Source organism: Python bivittatus, unplaced genomic scaffold, assembly GCF_059951505.1.
Source record: "Python bivittatus isolate LINGU-HERP-01145 unplaced genomic scaffold, Pbiv_v1 ctg000480_np1212, whole genome shotgun sequence".
In the NCBI taxonomy this organism is placed as follows: Eukaryota; Metazoa; Chordata; class Lepidosauria; order Squamata; family Pythonidae; genus Python; species Python bivittatus.
In genome coordinates this window covers 46,397,963-46,424,811 of record NW_028277075.1, presented here as the reverse complement: position 1 = coordinate 46,424,811, position 26,849 = coordinate 46,397,963, and the positions used below count along the sequence as shown (strand labels likewise).

At 36.6% G+C, this 26,849-nt stretch overlaps 1 protein-coding gene and 1 pseudogene across 1 annotated transcript in view; both read right to left on the bottom strand.

The window, feature by feature from the left end:
• LOC148214972 (large ribosomal subunit protein P2-like) overlaps window positions 1–3,789 on the bottom strand; it is a 128,159-nt pseudogene extending 124,370 nt beyond the window's left edge.
• LUZP2 (leucine zipper protein 2) overlaps window positions 1–26,849 on the bottom strand; it is a 368,157-nt gene that overhangs the window by 324,018 nt on the left and 17,290 nt on the right. The window lies entirely within an intron of this gene.

Genomic DNA, 26,849 nt, shown 5'->3' with positions numbered 1-26,849 from the left:
CAGCAAACTAGTACCCAGAAAAATAATAGACATTGTAACATGGGACAAGTCACCCAGTTATTCTGTCAGTTACAAAATTAGATTTATTTTCAGAATTGCATAATTTACAAACTTATATATGGAGTGGGGATTGATTCCTGAGATATAATGTGGCAGGAAGCAACTGTCACCAATAATATTTGTTCCCTGCCCCTAAACACACTGCAACTTGTTTCTTGTTTCTCTAGAGACCAGGCTTAGAATCAATTCATAGAAATTACAGGGAAGCAACCCTGGGGATGTTCAACATCCCTGAGGTTCCCTTGAGAGGTGGAAACCTTGCCCTCCATGGAATTAGTTAAGTGGAGGCTGCAGTTCAGGTGTGAGTAACCTGCAGTCTTTCTTGTTACCTTTCTTCTTACTTCTACAAAACTTGGGGACTCCCCCACACCTTATAATACTCTCTCTTTGGCCATGCTAATTCAGTTCTAGCCATCATAGCCAAGAGAGAGTGTCATAACTTGAAAGAGTAACTCCCAAGTGTTGTGGAGGTATAACAAAGCTTTTTTTGGTGGGGGGGGAGCTTTACAAAATCCAAAGGATTGGATTTGGGAGAGAATCCAAAGGAATGATAATTGGAAAAAAAAAGTTTAATAAAATTGATATATTCTATGTTCATGAAATGCTGAATGACTGTTTGAAAAGGGGAAGGGGAAGAAGGAATATTTAAAACCAGAGAGAAGGTACCATGAAATGAGGTGGACCTGAATAGTAGCATCCCATCTTAGGACATACATCAGTTTTTCTTTACTTATACCAAACTTTATTTGGTATTTTGTTACCAATGTATACTGTTTGAAAAATCTACCTGGACTCCTTTCTGATCTGTCTAGGAATTCACTATTGTAAATCATGTTACTCTTTTGAGAGCTTCTCTTTTACACAAAATCTCTGTCCTGTCCTGCCTGCCTCTTCTCAGGTAATATTCTTATATTTGGAGATGTGCATAATGCACAAGAATTGGGATCATGGGAAAACATTTCCTTCAAGAGATGCCATACATTGCATCTTCGTTTTGCATGGACATTTGGAAGCTTTAAAAATTTGCTTTTTTAACAGAAAAATATTAGTTCTTTTTTAGATTCCTATTCTTGTAAAGCCCAAAAAAAGTAGGCTAGGAAGAAATAATTAACTAGGGGTGATAATCATATGGAGGAGACTAGTCAAGACTTCATTTGGATTTCTCACTCAGGGAATGAGGTGTGATATTTTACTCTGCTGAAGAAAATAGGAGATCAGCCTGCAAATTGGATCAGCTTCCTTTTAGTTTCTTCCATGTCAGTAATTGCTTTCAAGGATAGATTCCTAGGGCCCAGAAATTGTTATATCTATGTAACATTAATAGTGATATTAGCTTTCCCAAGCATTTTCTCCTTTTGAAAGTATTGCTATTTTCTTTATGACTTTACGCATATCATAAATTATCCTTATTTCTTATGCCTTGTATCTGGTCATCTCTCTAAGATCACCACTGTTTGGAAATCAATCTTATGGGCATATAGACATTCATTTGGAGACTACATTTCTAATCTAATGTAACAATCCTTAGTTTAGCATATAAATCTATCATCATCATCATCATCATCATCATCATCAGTTTTCCTTTACTCTTAATTATGCCCTGACAAATCCTTTCCAACTTAGTGCCTTTCCTCTTCCTGAGTAACTTTGTGTTGACAGAATCTTCATCATCAGCTAGATCAAAACAAAAAACAAAAAACAAAACACGCTATGAGATTAATTTTCAGTATAAATCTGCTGCATTTTCAGACTATTGAAGGCTATCAGAAGAAACGACTGGTCAAGTAAAGTTTCTATATTTTGGTCATTGACCAGCAAAGAGAAGACTGCTCTTGTTTCTTTCATATTTTACTAATGGTTGTATCTACTTACCTTTCTGACAACTTCTAATCCCTAAATACATAAATTAGTTGGCAAATAGTTCATCAGTGGATTTTTGTGACATTTTCAAATACCTTAAAGATATCATGCAGATTCATAAGTCAAATATTATTAGCCACTTATGCCAAACTGTGCAAGGTTAAATCTCCTGGATTAAAAAAAGAAAAAGTTCTCAAAGGGGAGAGGAAGTAAAGAGACTCAAAGTTTGCCTCACATGCTATTTTGGTTCACTGTCAAAATAGCAAAATAGCACCATACATTTTAGCTTTGAAGGAGAAAAACTACAAATGTTGAGGCGATGCTTTCTGTCTATACCATACATTCTTTTCTACCACTTGCAGTGCAACCCCATCATTTCTGTTCAATATTACATCTCCTGGGTTGCCAAATTTACGCTTCTATATGTATCATCCATCTTTCCTTCAGTTTGAAAAATCGTATTAATTTCATATATAATAAGCTTTAAAAATCACCGAATGCATCAAAGCCTACTTCCTATTTTTTTCTCCCGGTGAAAAAATGGTTAGGAAGCTATGATTTTTATGGTCCAGACCATAATCATTTAATTGGGTATAAAAATATTACTTTTTGATAAATCAGTCTTTCAATTTGACATCCAATGTGTGTGTCGCATGAGTCAGAATGACACTCATATATAGTTTTGCTTGTATACTTGCCCAGTCTTCATATTTGTTTCTCTAGATTTGTAGTTCTCTAGACTTATAGCTTTTTGGTGAAAGTAGGTTAGTCTATCTTTTTAGGCTAGGCTGTGCATCTTCTGGATGAGAGGGGTAGTTCATTTTCTTCTGCTTCCTCTTATTCCAATGCTGTTCTGCAGAAGTCTTTCCCCCAGCTTTTGCAAATGTCTTTTTTTATATATATAATAAATTTATTAATTTTTTTTAACAAGAAACAGTAAAAACTAACAAGAACTAGTATTAAGATAGAAAGAGAAAGAAAGATTTAAAAAGAGAGATAGTCAAGATTAAAAGTATGAAAAACAAGAAAAAAAAAAAGACTTGATTTCCAACCCTCCTTAAAACAGATATAAGTAACAATATATATCAAACTCTTACTCTAAGGTTACAACATAACTTCCATTATTTCTATTAACCCATATTATTTCTAATGATCAAATCCATACAACATTTTTTCATTTTTTCTGATTCCCACAAAGAGTCCCCCCAAAGAAGTTTCCAGTTAGCATTAAAATTACACTATGCCTTATCTTAAATCAAAACCATCAATTTCTCCATCTCACCTAACTCCATCAACTTCACCATGTTCCCATATATAAAAACAAAAATTCATAAATTTAGTAACAAATATATTTTAACTTAAATTATTATACACAAATTCTTAAAACCTCTTCACTCAATCCTGATCCCCCCCAAAAATCCCATTAATAACTTCCCAGAATCATAATCTATATATTAACTGTCATCAAATAGTTCACTTTGTAAACCTGTTTATTTTTGAAAAACTTAATGTCCCACAAGTTGATTCCCCATCTTTTTATCCTTATCTTCTCCCAAAAACAGCCCCAGAAGGTTCTCTTTATCTCTTCTCAGGAACAGCTTCACCAGTTCAGCACATTCCTCTTGTGAATCCATACTAAAAAGTCTTTTCAGATCACTCTTTCATTATTTGTATGTCTCCTTTAATCATTGTGACTACAGTTGGTTTCACTTGTAGATCCAGTTTGGCATCCTTTTCCATATCATTCTTATCCTCTGGCATGTTTAAATCCACAACATCATTATTCATGCTACCTTCAACACCCTGGATTTTTTGGAACTCCAAATTCCCTTGCAAGTCAATCTCCACTTGCATTTCAAAATTAACCATCTTATTCACCTTTTCCTCTCCCCCCCCCCAGGGACTTGAATCTAGCTCATAATTCATCAAACATTGATTGGAGTAACCTTAAGGAAGTGATTTTATCCTCTAACGGCTGCTTCAAAGTACCTCTTCTAGACATTTTCTTCTTCTTTTTTTCTCCCCCTAGGAAAATTGGAACTATAAGTGAAAGTAGAAAACAGTTCATGCCCTCTGGTGCCTTTCACACTATAATTGAATACACACTCCACCCAAAAATACACAGAGGGCTCAAATTACTGTCTTCTGTTTTAAAAACTCAGCCACTCAACAAACATATTTCAGAAAAAAAATTCCCATAGAAAAATCAAATCCAATTAATACAGATGGAGTTTCATAAAAATAAACTTTTAACAAATAGATCTTCTCCCTTTTCAGTGTAAATGGATTTTAAGTCCTTTTTAAATTCCACTTTTCATCCAGCTTTTTGCAAATTAATCAGATTAAAATTAAAACTCTATTTCTTCTTTTAAATGTATAAACTCAAAAATAAGGATAAGCCCCAAGAGAATTACTTATCTGGTGCAAGGAAGGTGTCTCTTAAGTTGAAAAATAGTCATAATCCAAAGTGTTTAAGAAATGAGTCAGCTCTAGTGTCCATGAAATGCTGCACTGCAGCTTTGAACAAAATGGATCCCCTGCCTCCCAGCCGCTCAACTCAAAACCCATTTGCAGAAGCTGCTGTCTTCATGATTAGCTTTCAAGGAATGGCCATCCGGAGACCATATGGGTTGATTTCCTTGCTTCCTCCTTAATCTGGGGCAAGTCGAGTAGCTTACGCTTACTGCCACCTGCCAATCAGCTGTGGTGTCATCTCCCTGATCACAGAGAGATGACTAAGCCACCTTATCCCCACCAGAAGTCCCAGCTTTGCAAATGTCAAAAGAGGCTACAAGGTGATATGAAGTGCCTCATCAAACCAAATCAAATTACTTCTTCCTCTTGCAAAGAATTGTGTTGAAGTTATATTATTGCATCAGGCTTTTTTTTTTCCTGCAGTACTTCTATTTCCTTTTGTTAATTACTTTGGTGTAATGAAATTATGAAACACAAAAAAAAGGAGCAATGAAAAATTTATTTCACACAGTTGCTAAGATTCCTCCTTCTGTTTATGAATGTTACTCTCTCTTAATACTTAATACTTATTGCATCAAAATGGCTTAAAGTTAATACTTACTGCATCAAAATGGCTTAAAGTTCAACTGGACTTGCAATTCCAATCACTCTAGAAGATTTGTCTGGGGTCAAAATGGTACAGCTGCAATTTATTCTCTTAGAGCTTATAACACTCTCATTTTACATGGTCAAATGTCACGATAGTTTATCTGTGTGGAATAATGGAAGACAAACCTTGTAACACAGCTGATTAGTCCCTGAAGTTTTCTAACCTAAATTACACTGTGGAATTTGGGTTGAATAGCTTGTATTTTCTTCTGTGCCTGCTCATAATGCTGCATTAAGATTGTAATTTACCTCTAATTTTGTGAAATTCTTTTCCCAAGAAAGAAACCTGCATTTCTTTTGCTTCATTCTGATTTATTTAATAGCAGTACTTTCTCTCTCTCTCTCTGATATTTTTAACTCTAACCTTATCAGTGAGATTGCCTAACATGCCATTTTTTTCTTTTTCTTTTTCTTTTAATTGTGAATCTCTGCAGCCTTTCAAGCTACCCATGATTCTTGTACTTAAATAACTCCACGGTAGGAATTTCCTCCAGTTTCCCCTATTTTTTACAATATTTAATGAACAGAAAGCCAGGGGGGCTGCAGGCTTCTGTAACACTTATACCTGCACTAGAAAATATGGTGATAGTGAAGGCAACCAAATTACCCCACCTCAAATTAACTTTCCCAGGGGAAAGAAGCTGTCAGAAACATCGAAACATTAGACATGAAGAATGTTGATTAAAACACTAGGAGATAGAAACAGTGCTGGGAAGCAAGGTTGTTTAGAGATAACGCCTAGCAAAGTAATACATCAACAGTAACTCTTATTCAAAAAACCCAGTGTTTGTCTAACTCCATAAGTGATTGTCTTTATAGTACCACACTCATTACCTCATAGTTCTGCCATAGCTACCTCACTGATTTGCTACTATATCCAGTCAAATTCTGCTGCTGCTGTAGCTAGTCAATAATTCTGCCCTATTGATTGTGTGTGTGTATTATAATAATATTATAATTAGCTAAACCTATATAAAGTGGTTGAGCTCCTCTGCCTTTTTCAATTACCCTCCATTTACAAACAACTCTAGTGGAGAATTTCTTCAATATACGCATCAACCATGTTATAAGCACAAGAACTCTCCAGAGTATTTCACTGGGTATTTCTTTTGCTTTCAGTCTTTATTGAAAAGCATATATTTTATATCAGTTTGAAATTAAAAACAAAAACAAAAAACAAATATGGAATAAATCCTCTTCAAGCATTGGTTTAGAACAGTGTTTCTCAAACTTGGCAATTTTAAGATGTGTGGACTTCATGGAGAATGGCTGGCTGGGGAATTCTGGGAGTTGAAGTCCACATATCTTAAAGTTGCCAAGGTTGAGAAACACTGGTTTAGAATATCGACTGCCTCATCTCTATTAGATAAAAAGAAGAAGAAGAACTGGCTATAAACTTCATATTGATGATAATTTAGACCACTTTTTCAGCTACCCCGGGGCAGGGGGGATATGTGTGTGTGTATTTAAAAGCACTGGGAACAAACCAGAGATCTAAGGATCCACAGGGAAGTGCAATAATACCTTAGCACCACCTTCTGGAATTAGTCATGCAAATAAAAGAGATCAACTATAATATAGTCTTCCTGCATCCTGACTAAGACAGCTCTCCAGATTAATACCATGATTAATGTCTCAGCATCTTTCAATAGTCGTAAGAAGTAACAGGCTCATGTTCATCTGCCCATCTCACAGTATAATTCATCTCACAGGGCAACCAAAGCAGCTTCTTGTTCCAAAACTAAGCTTGAAAGCAGGTTGAAAGGAATCCAGAAAATCAGTTCCATTCAAGAATGCTTGAAATAGATAAATAAATTGTAAGAGAAACAGCAGAGACAATGGAATCCAATCCACAAAGCAAAACAGACGCAGGGTCTATTTTGGGAATGAAAGTCAATATAGAAATCAACATTTTAATTAAGATTCTTTTGTCCTCAATAAATCCTGACAGAAATGCTCTGTTTGGGTCTGTTTCTTCCACCTGGTCTAGAAAAATATTCCACGTTATCTTCCTTTTACACCTGCCTTCAATATTTCAACAGGATTTTATTAAAATATGAAATTGGCTGACCTTTAAGATTTTAGTTTCTACATGGCAACAAAGAGGAATCTTTCTCATGAAATAGCAGAGTTTTGTTTTCCAGTGCTTAAATTTAAATGTATTCAGTAACCTCCAGCCAAGCTTGTAACATCCTTCAATCTCAAAACTGGTTGTCAAAAAAGTTTATTTAATCACTATTACATGTCACTCTAATAATGCAAAATGATTTTTGTCATTTATTTTAGAGGGATAAAATCAATACCACTGAGTCACATTGCCATGGATGTAAAATTAGTTTTAATGACTTCCTCTTTAGGTACCATTATTAAGATCAATTAAGTGAATAGTCCTTCAGTGAAGAATAGGGCACAACCATGTCAGATTTCATCATGTCCTATTAAAAAGTTTACAGCAGATATATGAAATTATAACAAGTACAGGTTTGCATAACACGAACCTCTTGCTTACAATTTAGCATTTTTAAAGAAGTAGGGTTGGTCATTCAGCAGCTCAACTGAGTAAGGATCCTCAGCTGCAGTGTTCTTGAAATGGATCATGTTCACATGCAACTGGGAAAGGGAGGTTATCCGCAGAACAACTTTGTTTTGCAACACGTCCTTTCTTTCCAATTTTAAATGCTAGTCATGACTTCTTAAATCTTAAAAAAGTAACGGGTAATGTGTAGATATTTTTCCAGATTAATTAATTCTTTAATTACACTGTTTAAGCATCCAATCTGTTCTACCTACAGTCTGAGCATGCTCACTTCTTACTGTTGCCAGAGTACAGAGTACAACCAATATATAAAAACTTAAGGCATGAAGCCTCTTGCTCCAATTTTCTGATGTTTGGTTTTTCAAGTCACTCCTATTTTTGCTTTCCAAATTGGCTCTAAACAAGCACATTGGAGTTTGTTGTATCCCATCAGCGAGCAGGGCTACTGACTAATGCATGGCTGAGGTTCCTGATGCATTCCTCTAGAGCACATTCTTATATACACATACTCAACATACAGTATATACAGCCATATTCCTGAAATGCTGTTAAATCAGAAAATGCACAGTCTTAAACCCCGATTGCAATGTGGGGCTGGTTTATACTAAAGGTGGGGTCACAACTTTGGAGAGGGGAGTAACAGCTAGTAATTCATCCCTTAAAAACTGCAGTTAGACTTTAAATTGGACCTATTCGTGGCAGTGGAGGGTATTTTAAAGCCTGCTTACCATGGGTGCAGGGAAAGGAGGTATTTGAAGGAGAGAGGGTTAGTCTTTCTCTCCAAAGGCATCCCCCTTGAAATATTTCTGTAAAAACTCATTTTAATGTAGGAATATAATTTTTGAGGGGAGTCAGAGATGAGGAGGATTAGCCCTTCCACTTCAGCAGCAGTCTCTCCTGGATATTGCTGTTTTAAGATGATTTAAAACAGTTTCCCTTATCAGATGAGATTATTTTCAAATCTGTAAGGACCAGAGGAAAATTCTTCTTTACTGCTAACCTGCTGATTAGAGATATGGGTTGTTTTCTTACTAAAGTCTCAGTAGGAAGGCAGGCCTTAAGAACACAAGAGGTCTTGAGAGAAAGGTCCCATGTTTGACCTAAATAATCATAAGGTGATTGTGGTTATGTAAAATCTACTACATTGAAGAAAAAATATTGAATAATAGTCTTTAGTACTGCTACCAGCACCATCTACATTTAAAAAAAAATGTTCCTAAACTTAAAATAAGCTTCCATTCTGTCAGTTAAAAATCTAACCACATGTTCTAATTGGGGCAAAACATACAATAGTTTAGATCATTCTGCACTGGACAGTTACTGAACTAAAGACGAAAGCCCTTATTCTATTATTTAAAACTGCCTTCCTGTGCCTTTTCCTGGGAATGGATGGTGGTTGCCCATAATTTGTAAGCCATTCTAGGAAAAGATGGGGCTGCCTTAAACAGCTGCCAGACAGTGCTACATCCCTGCTCTGAAGAACATCACCAAAAGGTTCTGGACAGTACAAAAGACAAAAAAGAAAAAGAAAAAGAAAAGAAAAAAAGAAAAAGAAAAAATTCAAAAGCAAGCAAGAAAGTTAATATAAGCAAAATTATCTGTTTTCACTATGTGTAATTATATATAATAATCAGTGCACAAAAATAGTGACAAATTACAGCATCATTGAAAAAGAAGTCAGAATTAAATTCTGTCTCAATTTGATATTACAGTAAGTTCATGAAATATTAAAGGCATTTTGTCAAGAAAGCTGCCAAAGTGATTGATTTATACCTGCAGTTAGCCTCAATATTCATACAGACAAATCATATCAATTTACTTTATAGTCATTGTTTCATTCCTGCTATTATTCTATAGAGCTGGGGATAACACTAGAGCATAGGAGGGTTTTTTTTTCTTTTTTTTAACTCTTAAAAATAATTAATAGTTCCTAGTTCATATTACAAAGGACCAGGTAGATTGAAAAACATGCAGTAATTTCTCATGCTCTTATTGGAAAAAAATTCTTCCCATTAAAGTGTTATTTCTTAAAATCATAACATCATAATTAAGCATTCTTCCCAATTACTATCAACTTAATTCAGGCAAAGAGTTAAATTAACTCTACTTACTTAATTCCAGACAGGAAAAACAAAAATGACATTGGTGGCTGGTGTGGGTCTTCCGGGCTGTGTGGCCGTGGTCTTGAAGTTTTGTTTCCTAACGTTTCGCCAGCACCTGTGACCGGCATCTTCAGAATTTCCAAACACTCTTCAGACCCACCAGAAAAGTACAAGAAGTGCTAAAATCAGCAAAAGACAAAAGGGATCCCCTCACCGCCGCAGGAGTATACCGCATACCATGCAGTTGCGGGCAAGTATACATTGGGACCACAAAATGCAGCATCCATACCAGGATAAAAGAACACGAAAGGCACTGCAGACTACAGCAACCAGAAAAATCTGCAGTAGCTGAACATGCTCTCAAGCACACTGGACACAAAATCCTATTTGAAAACACAGAGATACTGGACAACACCAACAGCCACTATACCAGGCTATACCGGGAAGCCATTGAGATTCACAAACACCAGCATAGCTTCAATAAAAAAGAGGAGAGTCTAAAAATCAACAAAACCTGGCTACCAATCCTGAAAAATACAGCCTGCAAAAGGTCAACGAACTCAGCTCAACCACCAGGACATGTGAACAGTTCACACAATGAACTTGCTAATCACCCCCAGCAGCCCCTCGTTAACAATTCAATAGAAGAAAAAACCCTGCCTAATCCCCAGGAAGATACACACAGATGCTGACACCAAAACAAGCAGCAACTCAGTAAACCAACCCCACCCACACACCCCCAATCCTCCCCTTCCCCCCTAGATCTCTATAAATACCCACAAAAGGGTCACATCACCCTGGGCACAGAGAGAACTGCTCCTGTCTGGGCTCCTGCACTCTGAAGATGCCGGTCACAGGTGCTGGCGAAACGTTAGGAAGCAAAACTTCAAGACCACGGCCACACAGCCCGGAAGACCCACACCAGCCATCGTATGCCGGCCGTGAAAGCCTTCGACAATACACAAAAATGACATTAGCTACAAAATCTTGCATTGTAGATGTAATCTGCTCAAAGGTATTTGTACTTCTCATCTCTAGAGCATTGTATAATATCTGCAGCAATTGTATTTTATGTTACAGACAAATAAAAATATTTTCTTTAAAACATTACATTGAGAATATGAAAACCAGAGTTTTAGCTTATTAGACAGGCCCATAGAATTCAGAGGAAATTCCTTCTGAGAGACATTTATTTATTTACCAACATTTGTACTGTATGTCTTTTGTTGTATTCATAGTGAAACAGTAGAAATTACTTTAAGTCATGTACCTGCACATAGTGGAAGGTTCCTATTCTAATTACAAAGCCATTCTATTATTTTTGAGCTCTCCCTGTTAAGATGAAGGTGTTGATCAGGCTAAATCTAAAAACTGAATTGTATCTTGGATCAATCTTGGAAAAGGGGACTGTGTAACCTTTCTCAGTCTGAGGACTGTCTTGGCCTCGATGTGGCATGCAAAGAGCACAGGTAACAGCTGCTAGCCATGCTGATGAAAAAAAAAATGATGACGTATGTAAAGGAGTCTCAAAACACAAACCCCACCATTTCCTACTTGTATCCCATAGCAGGGACAAAATCTTAATCTGAATTAAAGTAATTTCACTTGACTTAACATTAACTGAAATCAGTTACATGAAGTTCATGTGGCTACTCACTGATGTAATACATTTCCACCTACCTGGCATTAAAAGCAACAATTAAATGGCACTTCAAGGAACTCTTGTGGCTTGCATGTGGCCAGCAAAGGTTAATATAAAGCACATACATATGCAGGTGAAATCCAACACTTCAAAGCACAGATTAAGCATGATTGCCCAAAGACACCCCCCCCCCCCAGTTTCACAACATTATTGTGCTTGATTTTAGAAACCACCAGCTACAAAGGAATAAGTTCTCTTAATGTGTGTAGGACTGGCAGATAACATTGCTATTTCTAGAGAAATGGTGTTGATGTTAACAGCCCAGCTCTATCAATTTAAGAAAAATACTATTTCCTGCTATTGTACTAAAATAATAAAGTTGGGTTGCATATGCTTTGAAAATTATTCAGAAGTGTCTCAGACCTTGTAAAGGAAAAGTGCAGCATCTCCCAGATATTCATTAAAGTAGCCTATCTTTTTTCAGACTTCCCCATGAGCCTTCTTCCAAATCATTTTCAACCTGTGCACAGCCCAATAATATGCTTGTATTTTTATAACATAAAATAAAGCTCTGTTTTGAGGAACCTTCTCACACTCATCCATAGGAACAACAGATATACCCCCTTTACAAGTGCTCCAATGAATACATCGTGAGTGCACTGTACACACAAAGCTCTAGGGAACACTTCATATTGCCATATTTTCCTTGCCCACTATTCAGTGATGAAGAGAAATGACAACAGTGTGCATTATCACACATTTACAACAACCTTTCTGCTGTCCTCCGTGAGAACTATTTTTATCACAACACATTTGAGTGGATGTCTTAATACTTTCTCCATGTCTAAGTTACTCTTTCCGAATGTGGAACTGTATATAGATGCGTAATGCTGGGGACAGTAGAGGGAAGAGGAGAATTTTTTCTTCATGATGCTAATTGGCAGAATCAGGTCAGCTTATTTGTATTGCCTTCATTCCTGGTAATGCTTGAGATTTTCAATGAGGCATTATAAAGCCAAAAAGGATTCTAGGGCACTTCCATAAAGCAACACCACCAGTTTGGACTAAGGTTGTATCCAGGCTTCCATGCCTTCATCTGTCTTTGACATCTGAGCCAATGAACTTACAGCTCAACTGTGGAACAGGAAGAACCACTGTGAAAACAGTTTGCTAATGCTTGAGTTTGGAAGCGAATATTTTTCAGTTGGCATGAACTGGGATCTCATTCCACCCCCTGTCTCTTTGACTCTTCCTCCTCTAGTTGAGGCTAATATACCAAATCTCCATTTCACAACTTGTTTTAAATTGAGCAGCCCTATTGCTTTGCTGCTGTCCCTTCCCTGCCTCCCCCCAGCAACAGTTCTGTCTAGGTGCATTTTTTCTGCTCCCTCCCTCCCCCCACTTCCTGGCCAACTGGAGGGAACATGGGATCTTCTGGCATGGTGGTAGTGAGAAAAATCATTTACTGAAGTGAATTTGTTTGTAAGGGTTTGGGGATTGAATATGATGGCTGTAGGGAAATGCCCTCAAGCACTTTAGAACTTTAAGAGAGATCCTGGGGGGCGGGGGGGGGAGGGGAAGATGACAATAATTTAATTCTACTAGGTCATAGTAGAAATTGAGTGCTGAAATAAAAAAAGAATTGGGGCATGCAGCCAATAGATAACTAAATAAAAATAATATAAAATGGCTAATGAAGAGGCAGAATATTTGGCAAATGTAATATGATGAAGTACAGTTATTTTCTCCTCTCAGTGGATGAAAACTACAACTCAGCTATTCCCAAATCTCACAGCAACCTATTTGCAATATAGATAAACTAAATAATAACCTTACCTAATCTTATGTAAGAATTTCAAAAGACTTGCATCTTGAATATTTAATTGAAAGAGGAATGAAATGTCATTTATTAATTTGCCGCTTTATTGAATGTCTTACAACCCTTTAAATATAAAGTATTGTGCATACAATCACACACACACCAAACACACACACACACACATTAAAGTGATCTAATATTTACTTAATATATGTAAATATGTGCCTTTCATTATTTTATGACATCTAAACCATCTCCCCAAACAACCATTATTGTTCCCTTATGAAGAAAGGTAGCAAAAGTGAAATGCAAAAACTACAGGGGCATTAGTCTGTTCAATGTTCTGGGAAGGCATTTAGCAGAATTCTAATTGAAAAGATAAAAAAGTGACAATTTACAAAATTTGGGAGTTCAGTGTGGCTTTACACGAGACAAAGGATGTTGAATCCAAATTCTTGCTCTTCTGCAGGCTATTCAGAAATATAGAAATATAAGAAAATTTATAGTGGATTTTAAAAAAAAAACCTGTATGATAAAGTGAATAGGCTTGAATTATGAAATGTTTTGTGTGAATATGGAATTAAAAGTTGATTGCTGAATGCAATAAAAGTGATATATGATGGAAGGAAATTATATCTAAGATTAATGACAAGTACAGCAACCAGCCTTAGGACTGACAATGAAGTGGTAGATAGCATCTGCATTTCAGAATCAACTTTCAGCAGGAACCAGCAGTCAAGAATACACCACAGGCTAGCACTTGATAGAGTAGCAATGAAGGCCTTTGAAAAGATATTCAGATATAGTGACATTTCTATACCTATAAAGATCAGAAATGTGCAGGCAATATATCAGAAATATGAAGGCAATGGGTTTTGCTGTGATGGAAGCAAAAGTTGGACTTTGAAGAAGCAGGATAGAAAATTTATTGATGCTTTTTAACTTTGGTGTTAGAGAAGACTCTTACGAATACCATAGACAGCCAAGAAACAAATAGAGCACAGAACAATCAACCTAGAGTTCTCATTCAGGGAGTAAGTAACCAAGATCAAATTATTATGTTTTGGATACATTTTTGAAGACCTGCTCTCTTATGAAGTCCATAATGCTGGGTAAGGTGGAAGGAAAAAAAAAAAGACAACACAGCAAGATGAATGGATTTGATTACAGAGGTGATAGGTGCACCATTGGAAGACCTGAAGGGCCATGTTGGAGACAGTTTATGAGGGTTTATGTGGTTGCAAGTGGTTGATATCAACTTGATCAACATTTCAGGTAGATAATTCCATTCTCTATAGTCTGATACAGATAAAGTTATTCCTATTCTTCTCCCCATGAAACAAATGGGAATTAAACACTTCTAATCAAACCTTCTCAATCATGTAGTCCCCAGACATGATGACTTCAATCCCACAGACTTTCAGCCCCTCTAGCCACTGCATTGAAGATGTTGGTCTAAACCATTCATGAAAGGGATTGAATTTAAATTCCAAGATACATATATCATAAAAGCAAAATTTCACAGATTGAAGAATTACACCTCCCAAAAGTGGATGATGGAAAAACTTTAAAAATGTTTATATCCTTAAAACTTTAAGATGTTTTAATTATAAGGACAAGGAGAGTAAGTCAGAATGGATCAGAGATGGATGGAAAAAGAATACATTGGAGATATGTAAATTGTCTGGAAACATAATGTTCTTACCATGAATATGGAACAAATCATAATTCATCACAGATGAAACACTATTGTAAGTACTTCTGGTTGCATCACACTGGTCCCTGACAGCATTTCAGAGGGCCAGAATTTGTTGGATTTCCTTCATCTCCCTGTTAGCTTGTAGATATGACTTTCTAAGGCTGGAAAATAGCAAGGTATGGGATGCAGGTTATGCTGGAAGGGGCAGAGAATCCTTCTGTATTCTCTACAAAATCCTCTGATATTGACTCATGGGAAATAGCTGGAGCTATTATAACTTAATTCCATTTAATCAATTGCATTGGGATAGTCACAATGAAAGAAAAAGAAAAAAAAATCCAGAATTATGATTGAGAGGTAAACATCTCTCCTTTGTTATTTCTTCTCTGCAGTTCTACTCTCTGCTGCTCTCAGGTTTTGGAAACACTGGGGTGGGTCCCACGTTAAATCACTGTAGCTTAACAATATATCTTCAGCTGAACAGATAAAGAAATAAAATATTGTATGAACATAGTCATTCCAGTCATATTTCCTTATGGTGCCTTTCGATTTAGGTTTAGAATGCAGCATATTATTTATGATTTTCTTTTTCCAAGCATCAATAACTGGATATCTACTTACCAGAAGAGTAACATGAAGTCTTTCACAATTCCACCCCCTCCCCATATTATTATCTTCCTCTATGTTCTGAAGAGCTTTTAGAAACCCAACATGTGAGCCTACTCTCATCCAGACTTTAATCAGATATTTGAAATATAGATCCACTTCAGATGCTTAGCATCAAATGATTTACTCTTTCTGCAACTGTGCTCCTAAGAGTAGCATTTTCTATTTTATCATAGGATTGTACTGCAATCATTTATGTATGGGGAAAATAAAAAGCAGATGATTCAAGGACAAGCTATAGGCTCACACTAAACCTGAGCCATGTCTTGGGTGACCCTGACTAAAATCAATTCTGTTACAAAGCTGCCTCCTATAATGGGATATTGGACAGGCTTTTGACCTGCATGCAATACAGTGTATTCACACTCTGTAGGTTTCTTGGGTAGGTTCCAAGGTTTTTTGCACTCCTTGGGGCTTGTAAAGTAGAAAGGATTTAAGATGTTTGGGAAGATAAAGCCTTTTCCCTGCCGTCTTTCCCTTCTATGTCCTCTGAAGCCAGAGAGCACATATTTGGGCTTAGCTGGGACCTGAGTGTTTAATTTATACATTTATGGAATTTGAGACCATTTTAATCTCAAGAAACTCTAAGCAGATTACAAAAGTGCAACAGCAATGTAGCCAAGGCAAACAATAAAATATAATAAAACCTTTGATGTTACATTGCAATAAAAAACACATGGTGGTGACAATCTCACATCAAGCAAGTCCTAAAGGCCTTCTGGAACAGCCAGGTTTTTACATGGTTTGTAAGGCCATGAGAATGGGCACCACCTGTGTCTTGGGAGCCAAACTGGTCCATAGGAGAAGAAGCTCGACTGGTAAGTTATTAATTATACCCTTGGACAAGGATGTAGTTTCCCAGTTTCTTTCATTCCTCATGAAATATTCTGTAAAATGTATAGCATACATCACCCTCAAACAGAACACTCTTCCTATGGTTCTAAAAATAAGCTATTGAGGGCTTGAATTATCCATTATACCTTTCTGTTGCTCTAGCCCAGTGTTGTCCAAACGTGGCCACTTTAAGATGAGTGGACTTCAACTCCCAGAATTCCCATGGCTGGCTGGGGAATTCTGGGAGTTGAAGTCCACTCATCTTAAAGTGGCCAAGTTTGGACAACCCTGCTCTAGCCTTTATTTATTGTCTTTCAGTTGACACAGTGTTCCTTATATTCTGTACTCTTACTGATTATTTTCCAGTGTGTGATTTTTAACAGTTCTTTTAAAGTTTAATTTACAAATTTAAATACGTTTGCATGCTCATGTAGTCTCCCATAATTAGAACCCAATAGGAGACAGACCTATTTTTGCTTGCAAAATCACCAGCACTTTTCTAATATAATATGGTATATGAAAGATTGATAGACCTCACTGAGAGATTTTACTTTCAAGTAAGTATAATATGAGTTGGGAGAAGAACCATACTCAAGAACTATACTGTCCTTTATGTACATTAAGCTTCTGCTTCCTGATGTTGTCCATGCATATATTTTGGACATCTCTAAGGAGAAGGCTTTCATACATGCAGACAGGTATGCAGTATTCACAAACTTGCTATGTATGTGATTTTAAGCTGCATTCAAGTATGTTGCTCCAGGTCCAGGTCCAGACGGTGTGACTACCTCGTGTCTGAAAGTCTGTGCAGAACAACTGGCCCCCGTTTTCACGCATATTTTTAACAAATCACTGAAGACGGGCTATGTTCCTTCTTGTTTTAAGAGTTCTACAATCATCCCAGTTCCTAAGAAATCCCCCATTAGTGAGCTGAATGACTACAGACCGGTTGCATTGACATCTGTGGTCATGAAGACCTTTGAGAGGCTCATGTTGGCTCACTTGAAAGCCATCACGGATCCCCTGTTAGATCCACTGCAGTTTGCCTATCGGGGGAACAGGTCAGTGGATGATGCTGTTAATATGGCCCTTCACTATATTCTGCAACATCTTGAACTTTCGGGGTCTTATGCACGAGTTCTTTTTGTGGACTTCAGTTCAGCATTTAACACTATTGTACCAGAAATTCTGTACAACAAACTGATCCAGCTTACTGTGCCTGTGCATACTTGTAGGTGGATTATTAGTTTTCTAACAGGCAGAAAACAACATGTGAGGTTAGGCAAAATTATTTCCAGTACTCGGTCAATCAGTACTGGTGCCCCTCAGGGATGTGTGCTTTCTCCACTGCTTTTTTCCCTTTATACCAATGACTGCATTTCAAAGGACTCTTCTGTTAAAATTTTGAAATATGCAGATGATACAACTGTCATTGGTTTAATTCAAAATGGAAATGAGTCAGCATATAGACGGGAGGTTCAACAGCTGGTCTTGTGGTGTGGTAGTAATAACCTAAAACTGAATACACTTAAGACCGTGGAGATGATTGTGGACTTTAGGAAGAATCCTTCTCCTATTCCTCCCCTTACTATACTTAACAGTCTAGTATCAGTGGTAGAGTCCTTCAGGTTCCTGGGCTCTATACTTTCCCAAGAACTGAAATGGACGTATAACATTACAGCCATTATTAAAAAGGCACAGCAAAGGATGTTTTTCCTGCGGCAACTTAGGAAGTTTAAATTATCCCAGGAGCTCTTGGTGCAGTTTTATAGGGGAATCATTGAGTCTGTTATCTGCTCCTCTATAACTGTCTGGTTTGGTTCTGCAACCAAACAGGACAGACTCAGACTCCAACGAATAGTTAAGTCTGCAGAAAGGATCATTGCAATCCATCTGCCTTCTGTAGAAGAACTATATACTGTGAGGGTCAAAAGGAGGGCAGAGAGGATATCTGCAGACTCTTCTCATCCTGGGTACAATCTGTTCCAACTTCTTCCTTCAGGACGGCGCCATAGAGCTCCTTATGTTAAAACATCCAGACATCAGAATAGTTTTTTCCCTCGTGCCATTGCTTTGCTGAATACCATGTGATCTTTTTTTTGCTCTTATCCAAACGCACCGTTGATTTTGCTGTTATCACCGAAGATAAATTCCTTGTGTATGTTTTATACTTGGCCATTAAAGTATTGGTATTGGTATTGGTATTGGTTCATCCGCCAATGGAATAATATGTATCAAGGATTCCCACCTTTTCTTATGCTGCCCCTCCAAATCTGATTGATCATATTCCCTGACTGCAAGAGAAAAGCAACAGGAACCTCTCAAATAACATGGAATATTAACACTGTACTGGAAAAAAAATACTGTTAGAATTAAGTAAAATAACAGATATGCTAAATATCTGTTAATAATATTGTTATTCTTTTGGGATAAGAACTTCATGTAAAAAATAGAAAAGGATATAAGAAATAGTAAACAAAATTAAAACCAAGAGAACAGAAGAGAACAGAAGAGAACAGTAATCATCAGATGGAGCCAAAGATACTGAATTCCACCACTGAGGATGGCTTTGGTCAATGAAAGCTTCTACATGCTTTAATAAGATAAGGAAGGCTTAGAATAGCATTCCCTGCTAATGGTAAGGGCATTAATGTTCAATTTTAATTGGCGTTTAATTATAATTTAATTTATATAGTTTTAGATTTTGAATGACCACCTTGATGCTGCCTAGTTTGTATGGTTTTCATTTTGCATTTTATTTAATCTTGATGTTTTTACTGAAGTTTATTTTTAGTGTGTTTTATTGTAAACTGCCCAGAGAGGTTTGGCCCCTGGGTGGCTTAAACATTTAAATAAATAATACATTGGCACATTTGGGCAGTATATTAGAAGTACAGCCAAAGCCTAGTTTCATCTCAAATGTATTATTATATGCAAGCTAGGGTCTTTAATCTAGAGACTACTTTGCAAGCCAACATAGTGTTCCCTGCTAGAAAGTATATCAAATGTATTGACAATTCAGCAAGAATGGGACTGATTCAGAATTAAGTGTGGGGGTGGGGTGGGGTGGAGTGTGAGTTTTAGCCACAATTTCTAACTGCTGTGCATGTACTTAGATCCTGAGACATTTAGAAAGCAGGACACATGTGGGATTGTGGAATCTAAGAAGAAAGACACATTTCTGTAGCAAAAATGCAGATTTAAAGTGCAACATGATTTTGTCCTTTACATATCATGGCATTGGTATATACAGGCTTCAGTTCATATCCATTTTATTACATATTTTTCTGCTGTAATGTCAATAGTGAATCACTTCTGCAGGTGCCCATAAAAGTATTCCAGCCAGCTCCTCTAGTGCTTCTGATTGGCAGTAAGTGCAGCTGAGGAAGCAAAGATAATGGAGCTCATTGTTCTTCTAAGAGGAAAATGGCAAAAAAATACCAGTTGCCCTTTAAAACGACTGGGGATTGCTTTCTTTTCCCAGCATAACAAACAACTCAGTGACAAAGAAAGAAATGTGGTCTGTGTGTGTACATTTGTACAGTCTAAACTGTAAAAAATAATTTCTAACAATGTTTGCTTCTCCATATTAATCTTTATTTAGCATGTTTTTTTCTTCTTGTAAATAGCACTTGGCCATTTATCCTTTATAGGAGATAATGCTCTTAAACGTGAATAACTATTTTCAAAAAAAGAACATGCTAGGATATACAAAGAGTGTCTTCAAATCAAGCAAATCTACCAAAAACATTTCCCATTTTTCTTCAGCTACCAAAAGAAAAGTGTGTGTGTGTTGGAGCGGGGGGGGGGGGGGGGGCAGGACCCAAGAAGCACCAGATTTAAGCAACAGGTTATGGCTTGAATGTTCTGAAAAGATAAGTTTTGAAAAACATTCATAAACCTAGAAGCAAATGGAACTTTGGTTTTAAAGCCAGTGGTTTTGCATTCCTTTTGCTGAGTAGCCTTCTAGGAGATAAAAGTCACAAATGCATATTTGATACATTAGTTCTGCACAAATGTGTAAGTTCCAGTCTCCTGAGCAGCTTTAGTGGATGAAAAAGTATTGACATACATGATAGTTCAGCTTTCATTTTCAGTACTGGGATGAGTTTCATATCTATTTATAATTTTTTATCAGGGAATTTTGTTCTAGTGGGTAGACTGCAAACCACCAAACCTTTCTTTTGCAGCTATTAGTTCAGTCGTATGCTTTGACAGTATATCTCCCTTCTGAATAGCTGTGAGCAAAACCAGAGTGAGGTTCAGGGAGCTATCAGTGAATTTCTCACACACCCAACACTTAACATGCATCTCAAATTTGTTGTGATTATCCAGGTATTTTACATGGGAAAGCCATCCCCATTGGGATTAGAATGTTGATATTTATGCACTATACTTATTTAGTTTCTACATCTAAAAAAAATTCTTGGAGAAGTTCATTTTCATTATTTCATAGAGACATCCAACACATGGAATCCAAACGTGGGGCATCCTGAGGAAATTAGGGCAGTATCTCAGTGCTAGATCATATGCTTGCATGCCAAGGTTCTAAATTCAGTCTTTGGTCTCATCCTGTAGAAGGCTGTAAGAAAGTCCTGGCTAAAACCGTGGTCAAATCCTGACAGTCTGCAGTAGACAATACAGAGGTAGATAGTCTAATCTAATCTGAGGCATCTTCCTATAATTCCACAGCAAGTGATGAAATGTTACATTAACACCATATCTTTGTAGATATTAAGACAAAATGTTTGCAGTGCTCATGGCATGCCATGATTTTACTGTGGCTGAGTTCAGATGCCAGATGAAAACATGATTTGTTTCAATATCTGACCAGAGTCTGCCTACAAACTTCATTGTTTTGCCTATCAGAGGAGATGGGAAAATACACAGAGGCTACTAGCCAAGCTGTACCTTCCAGCTGTTTCTGTATGTCTAATAGAAGTAAAAATTCTCAGGATTGTCCCTTTTATATGATGAGTCTCCAGGTTTAGACTCGTGCATAAAGCATTACAATTCATAATCCCTGCTTTCTTTTCAAATCAGGATGAAGCACAGCACACCTGTCAAACCTTTAGTCAGAAACAAAAGATTTAAAACATTTTTAGAAAGCAGATTGATGCCTATTGGAAATGACTGGCCATTTGCTGGAAACAGCATGCTGTAATAACAACACTATTTCTGGCGGCATTTGTTTTGTAATAACCAGGGAATTAATGTCACTTTATTGTTTTCTAATCTGCATGGCTTCAAAAGCTCTCATTTCCTGTGACCATCGAAGTGTGTAACGCTTGTGTCAACAAAATGCAGAGTGTTTTAGTATGCATTTTAAGACTGACATTCATGAAACTTAATACTAATTATGCAGTAAACACTGCACATTAGTTATGGTCATCAGAATGTTTGGCTTCAGTACTTTGCACCGATTTTTTTTTTTAAAAAACTGTAGATATATCAAAATATTAGTATCTACAAATGCAACACTATGTGGTAGTGCCTAAAAAAAAATGGTATCTCATCATCTCCTGACTATTTATACTGCTCTATCAAACTGCTTTTAGTTTCCTTTGTAATTCATTATAGCTTTAGTCTGTGGATGGACTTACACATTCTCTTTGAATTTCACTTTTGGCAAAATCCTGTTATGACCCAGAAATCTGCTGGTCAAAGAACCATTGCTAGACATAGTTAAACTTCTCCTTGAAGTTCCTTAGATGTTCCACCTGAAGAGGAGCTAGCTCCCTCCTGATTTACCTTTTTTTTTTTAATTTACTGCAAGAAAAAGGAAAGAAAAATACAAAAAAGAAAAAAAGAAAAGAAAAAAAACCAAATTGTATTATTATGCATTATCTTATAAACAGCTCCATTTTTAAAGCTACTTGCATCATAGTTTACATCTTAGAAGAAATTTTGGAGGCAGCTTTAAAAAAGTTGTAGAAAGAAACTACATTGACACTCATTGATGCTACCTAATTGATGCTCTCTGATTTTGAAAAACTAAGCAGGGTTGAAAAAGTTATGTCTTGGATAGGTGACTACTGGTAGATCTTAGTCATGTTGGTTAGAGTAGGAAACAGGAAGATAAGGTAATGGCAGACCACTTTTGTATGGTAGCCTTGCCAGGAAGATGACAGGAATGTAACCATGAAAACAGAATTTATGCTCAACTGGAAGGAGAATTTACCTTTCCTGTACTGTAGAGACAAAATTAGATGACTTAAAGTATGAGTGGCAGGCTAAGAGATTGCTATTTCTGTTAGGCTACGCTGCTTGGAACATAACTAGCCTGTTTTTCTGAAATGCTGAGCTTGGAATCTAAAAAATTAGCAAAATATAAGTTTTTTTTTAATATACAGGACATACTGTGTATTAGCATAGTAAGCAACATTTTTCATTTTTACTGTATCAAGAAGAACCAATCAACTTGAAGCTGTTTCAACAACATCTGTCATTTCAATTTTTTCACACATTCCCTCTTTTCTCATCTGCATTTTGCTATATTCACACCTTGATTCCCATCCACTGCCACAGGCTAATCTGTTAAAAAAAAATAGATATAAAACATTTTAATGGTGGGAAAAAGAAAACTCAACAAAATCCACATAAATATGAGTTTCAAATCAAACCCAAACTTTAAACAACACTACTATGGATATCCCCCCTGACACACATACACACACACACACACAACTGGAATTAGAAAAAGTTGGGCCTAGCTCACACTGTTACTGTAACAGGAGGAACTGACATAGAAGTATAAACTTTCATGTCTCAGATGACACAGAAAAAAAAGAAAAAAATGTTTAGTATCAGCTCACTTCACTTTAAGCATATCTTAACAAGGTAGAGTCAGTTCATACATTTCCATGATATGGGAGCAATATTTCTGCAGAATAAGCATTGAAAACATGGATGCCCACATGGAGGGACAAGGGAGAGGAAAGTGAGGTCCCACATATCATGACATCATTGTGGCTTCAGAAGTCATAGTAGTTCTTAGCACCTCAACAATACTGAATGAGGTAAAATGGGCTAAGAAAATTGGACCCATTAACATATTTTTCTAATCAACTTTTAATGAAGCAGATAGCTATAGCTGACTAGCTATATGAATACCGAGTATAACTTTAACCAACTTCAGTCCAATCAACTGAATCAAAACTACAACCAACTTACACCAAATAAAACATTAAGGATGCTTCCCTAATTTCACTTTCTCTTTTGCTTTTTAGATGCATTTTACTGGCTTTTATACATAACTGTTGTAATTGTCTAAAATATTATCTGAAGCAACAGTAACCTATAACAGTAACCTTCAGATGATGATGATGATGATGATGATGATGATAGCTTATTGCATTTGGTACCCATGAACACAATTTCTACCCTTTCTTCGTTAATCTTGTGCATGTTCATTTCTGTCTCATTCAGCTGAGTACTTCAGTGCAGAGAGATCACAAGTAATCTAGTAGTTGTTTCATACTGTTAATTGAATTTTGGCCTTCCCTTTGCTCAGATGAAGTCATGATATAATTGTGATGCTACAAACTGTCTATTAAATGTACAGTAGCTCCTTATTCCCCATCCACTGGATTTTGAGTATTTTCCTTGGCCATTCTTTCGTATACTTCTCCAATAATCTTGGGAGGTTTTATATTCATATTTATATGTGCAGTTCTGGTGCGTTCAGATATATGCCTGCATATCTTTAACTGTGTAAGAGAGAATGTTTTGCATTTTTTTTCTTTATGTAAATGCAAAGCGTCGAGGTAAATTTTATGTAGTATAAGTTTTCTTCCAGAGAAATCCAGCAGGGGGACACTGAAGGCTACTTGTACTGAGTACAGCACCAAGAATTCCAGGGCATTATTTTAGACTGAGGAGTAGAAATTGCAGTAGGGAAAACTTTCATCGGGTTGTGCAAAGTATTCAGAATACCTACACTTCAATGCAGGAGAGCACCTGTGAAGCAGCCCTGACAAGCCTTGCTAATTATATGGTTGCATTAACAATCTGGAAAGAGGTGTTGCATAGGCACTCCAGTGTTTTTCCAAAGATCTCTTTTGAATTCTTTGCACAGCTCTTCTTCCAAAATTTTCTCTTGGCTCCATTCAAAATTAGATTTTTAAATGCAGTTATTTCAAGAACAGTGTCTGCAATGATGCAGCTTTTCCAGATAAATAATCAAATTGTGAAACAGCAAGGGGCACAGCCTTTACTTAATCTAAACACAATGCTTGTCTACTCAGTGGAGTGATACAGACTGAATCTCTGCTACCTCTGAAACCTTAGCTACTTGTTCTAAATTCACATATACTTCATGGCCTAGTATATTTGGGTATTCCTGAACAGTGGGATATTATTTGAGGCTGTACGCTACAAATCATATTTTTTCCTTTACTATATTGCAGTTTTTCACTGTGTCCTGTCACAGGCCCCATAATTAAAATGCTGCAAAAGGAATCTTTAAAGACTCTAATGGATGAGGCAGCAATAATTCTAGCGATGACAAATTCTACATAACAAATTCACATGTTGTCACAGTACAGATGCACTTTAGTACTCTTGTAACTGGTTGACCAATTATCCAGTCCAATGAAAGCATTGCAGCAGGAAGTTTCATACTTTTTCAAGTTGGGGAACCTGGTTTGCTTGTTTGTTCTTTAAGATTCCCAGAAGCCCCAATCAAGAGGCAAAGCTCTGCTGATGGCTTTTGGTTTTGGGTTGTTTTGGTTTTTGTTTTGCACTTGGTCCCTCACAGAGAAAATGCAGTTTGAAAAACTGTGTATGATAGACCACACTGGAATCTGCCTAGAAATGTGGGAATTTGAAAGGACCAAAGAGGATTGCTTGTTGGAGACTTGTTCACATTATTTATTTTATTTACAAGGAGGAGGAGGAGGAGGAGGAGGAGGAGGAGGAGGAGGAGATCTATTTATTACATTGCAGGATTCTGTACGAGAGAGAGATGACTTGGGATATTAAAGCTGGAGCTCAGCTTTAAGTGAGTATCAGTTGGGAATAGATGGCTGTGGAATTTACCATCTATGAGAGATGGATGCAAATAATCTTTAGATACTCTTTAGCCAAATTGCAGGCAGAAGGATTGGATGGATGATTCTGCCACATTTCTTGAGTGGAAGGAAAAATTCTCCAACAATTTCTCAAGTCAGGATTCTGCTTTAACAATGGCAATAAATTTGTTACTGAAACAGCCCAATAAGAAATGTAATTTCATATGTCCTTGACTAGGATTTAACTGAAGCAGGAGAATCTAGCACAGCCACAGACTACGGGAGAAATAACTGTACAATAATAATAAAAAAGGACATTCACACATCTCTTGGTCATCTCACACTAAACAAGTGTAAGAACTCATATTTCACCTATGAGAATTTCTCAGTAACCCACTTCTCCTTTAAAAGAGAATCTGAGGCAAATTCATTTTCATCAGTTTGAATAATAACTGTTTTTTTTTTTAATGCAGGACAATTTCTCTGTCATTAAGAGAGAAGCGTAATGGCTTTGTCTGCTCATTCCTTACAAAAGCTAGGAAGCAAAGAGATTCCCCCCCCCCCCCAGCCAATCAGCTCAGAATAGCTGTAAAGTACATACACACACATGGATGAGAACCTAGGTCATGAGAGTTAATTGATGTAATTTGATTGTTTTAGTTTAAACCATGAATCATTTTGGCAGAAGGCCAAATAAGAGAGAGAAAAGTGTGAGTAGAAGGTTGGTTTCAATAAGGTAGAGAATACGCCGAGACATTCATAGGACTGGGCAAGCATACTCATAACTGGGATGCTGCATTTTGTGCAGATGTGTTACATGATTAGGATTGTCTAATGGGTATAATGAGGACCCTACTCAGATCCATCTCATGAGAACAAGCTGCAAGTCCTGGTTATTATAATTGTTCCATGAATAGAGATGGGGAGAAATTCTTTTGAATTAAAACATGAACTGGGATCCAAAGTTATTTTGGTTTCCACACATCTTCTACTTTCTGATAAAGTTCTGTAAGTTAAAAAATGGTATATTTTCATGATTATTAAAAAGAAACTGCACTAACAGTTTATAGAAAAAAGCACATATTAAGAAAAACTGCTTGCAGAAGAGTCTGTATTCAAAATTATTACATATACTATAAATATATACCAACTGTGTATATATTTTTAGGCGGGCTTTATCAAACACTTTGTAGAACAGATGTTGTGCTTTAAAAATTATTTGAAAGATTCAGAAAGCACAGTATACTTATCCATCATTAATTCAGTGAGCAAAGGGTCTTAACAGTTATTGCAAACATTTCCAAGGGTTGAGATGTGATATGCATCACTTTGTTTATCAAACTCAAAATGTCACATTTCTTCAGTGATGTTCTGTTAAATCCTAATTGCTGCAGATTCTAAGTATGATTCCTGAAGGAATATTAATATTATGAAAATAATAATATGGACACTCCATACATTTTCCTCAACTTGATATTAACAAGGATTTATTTTAAT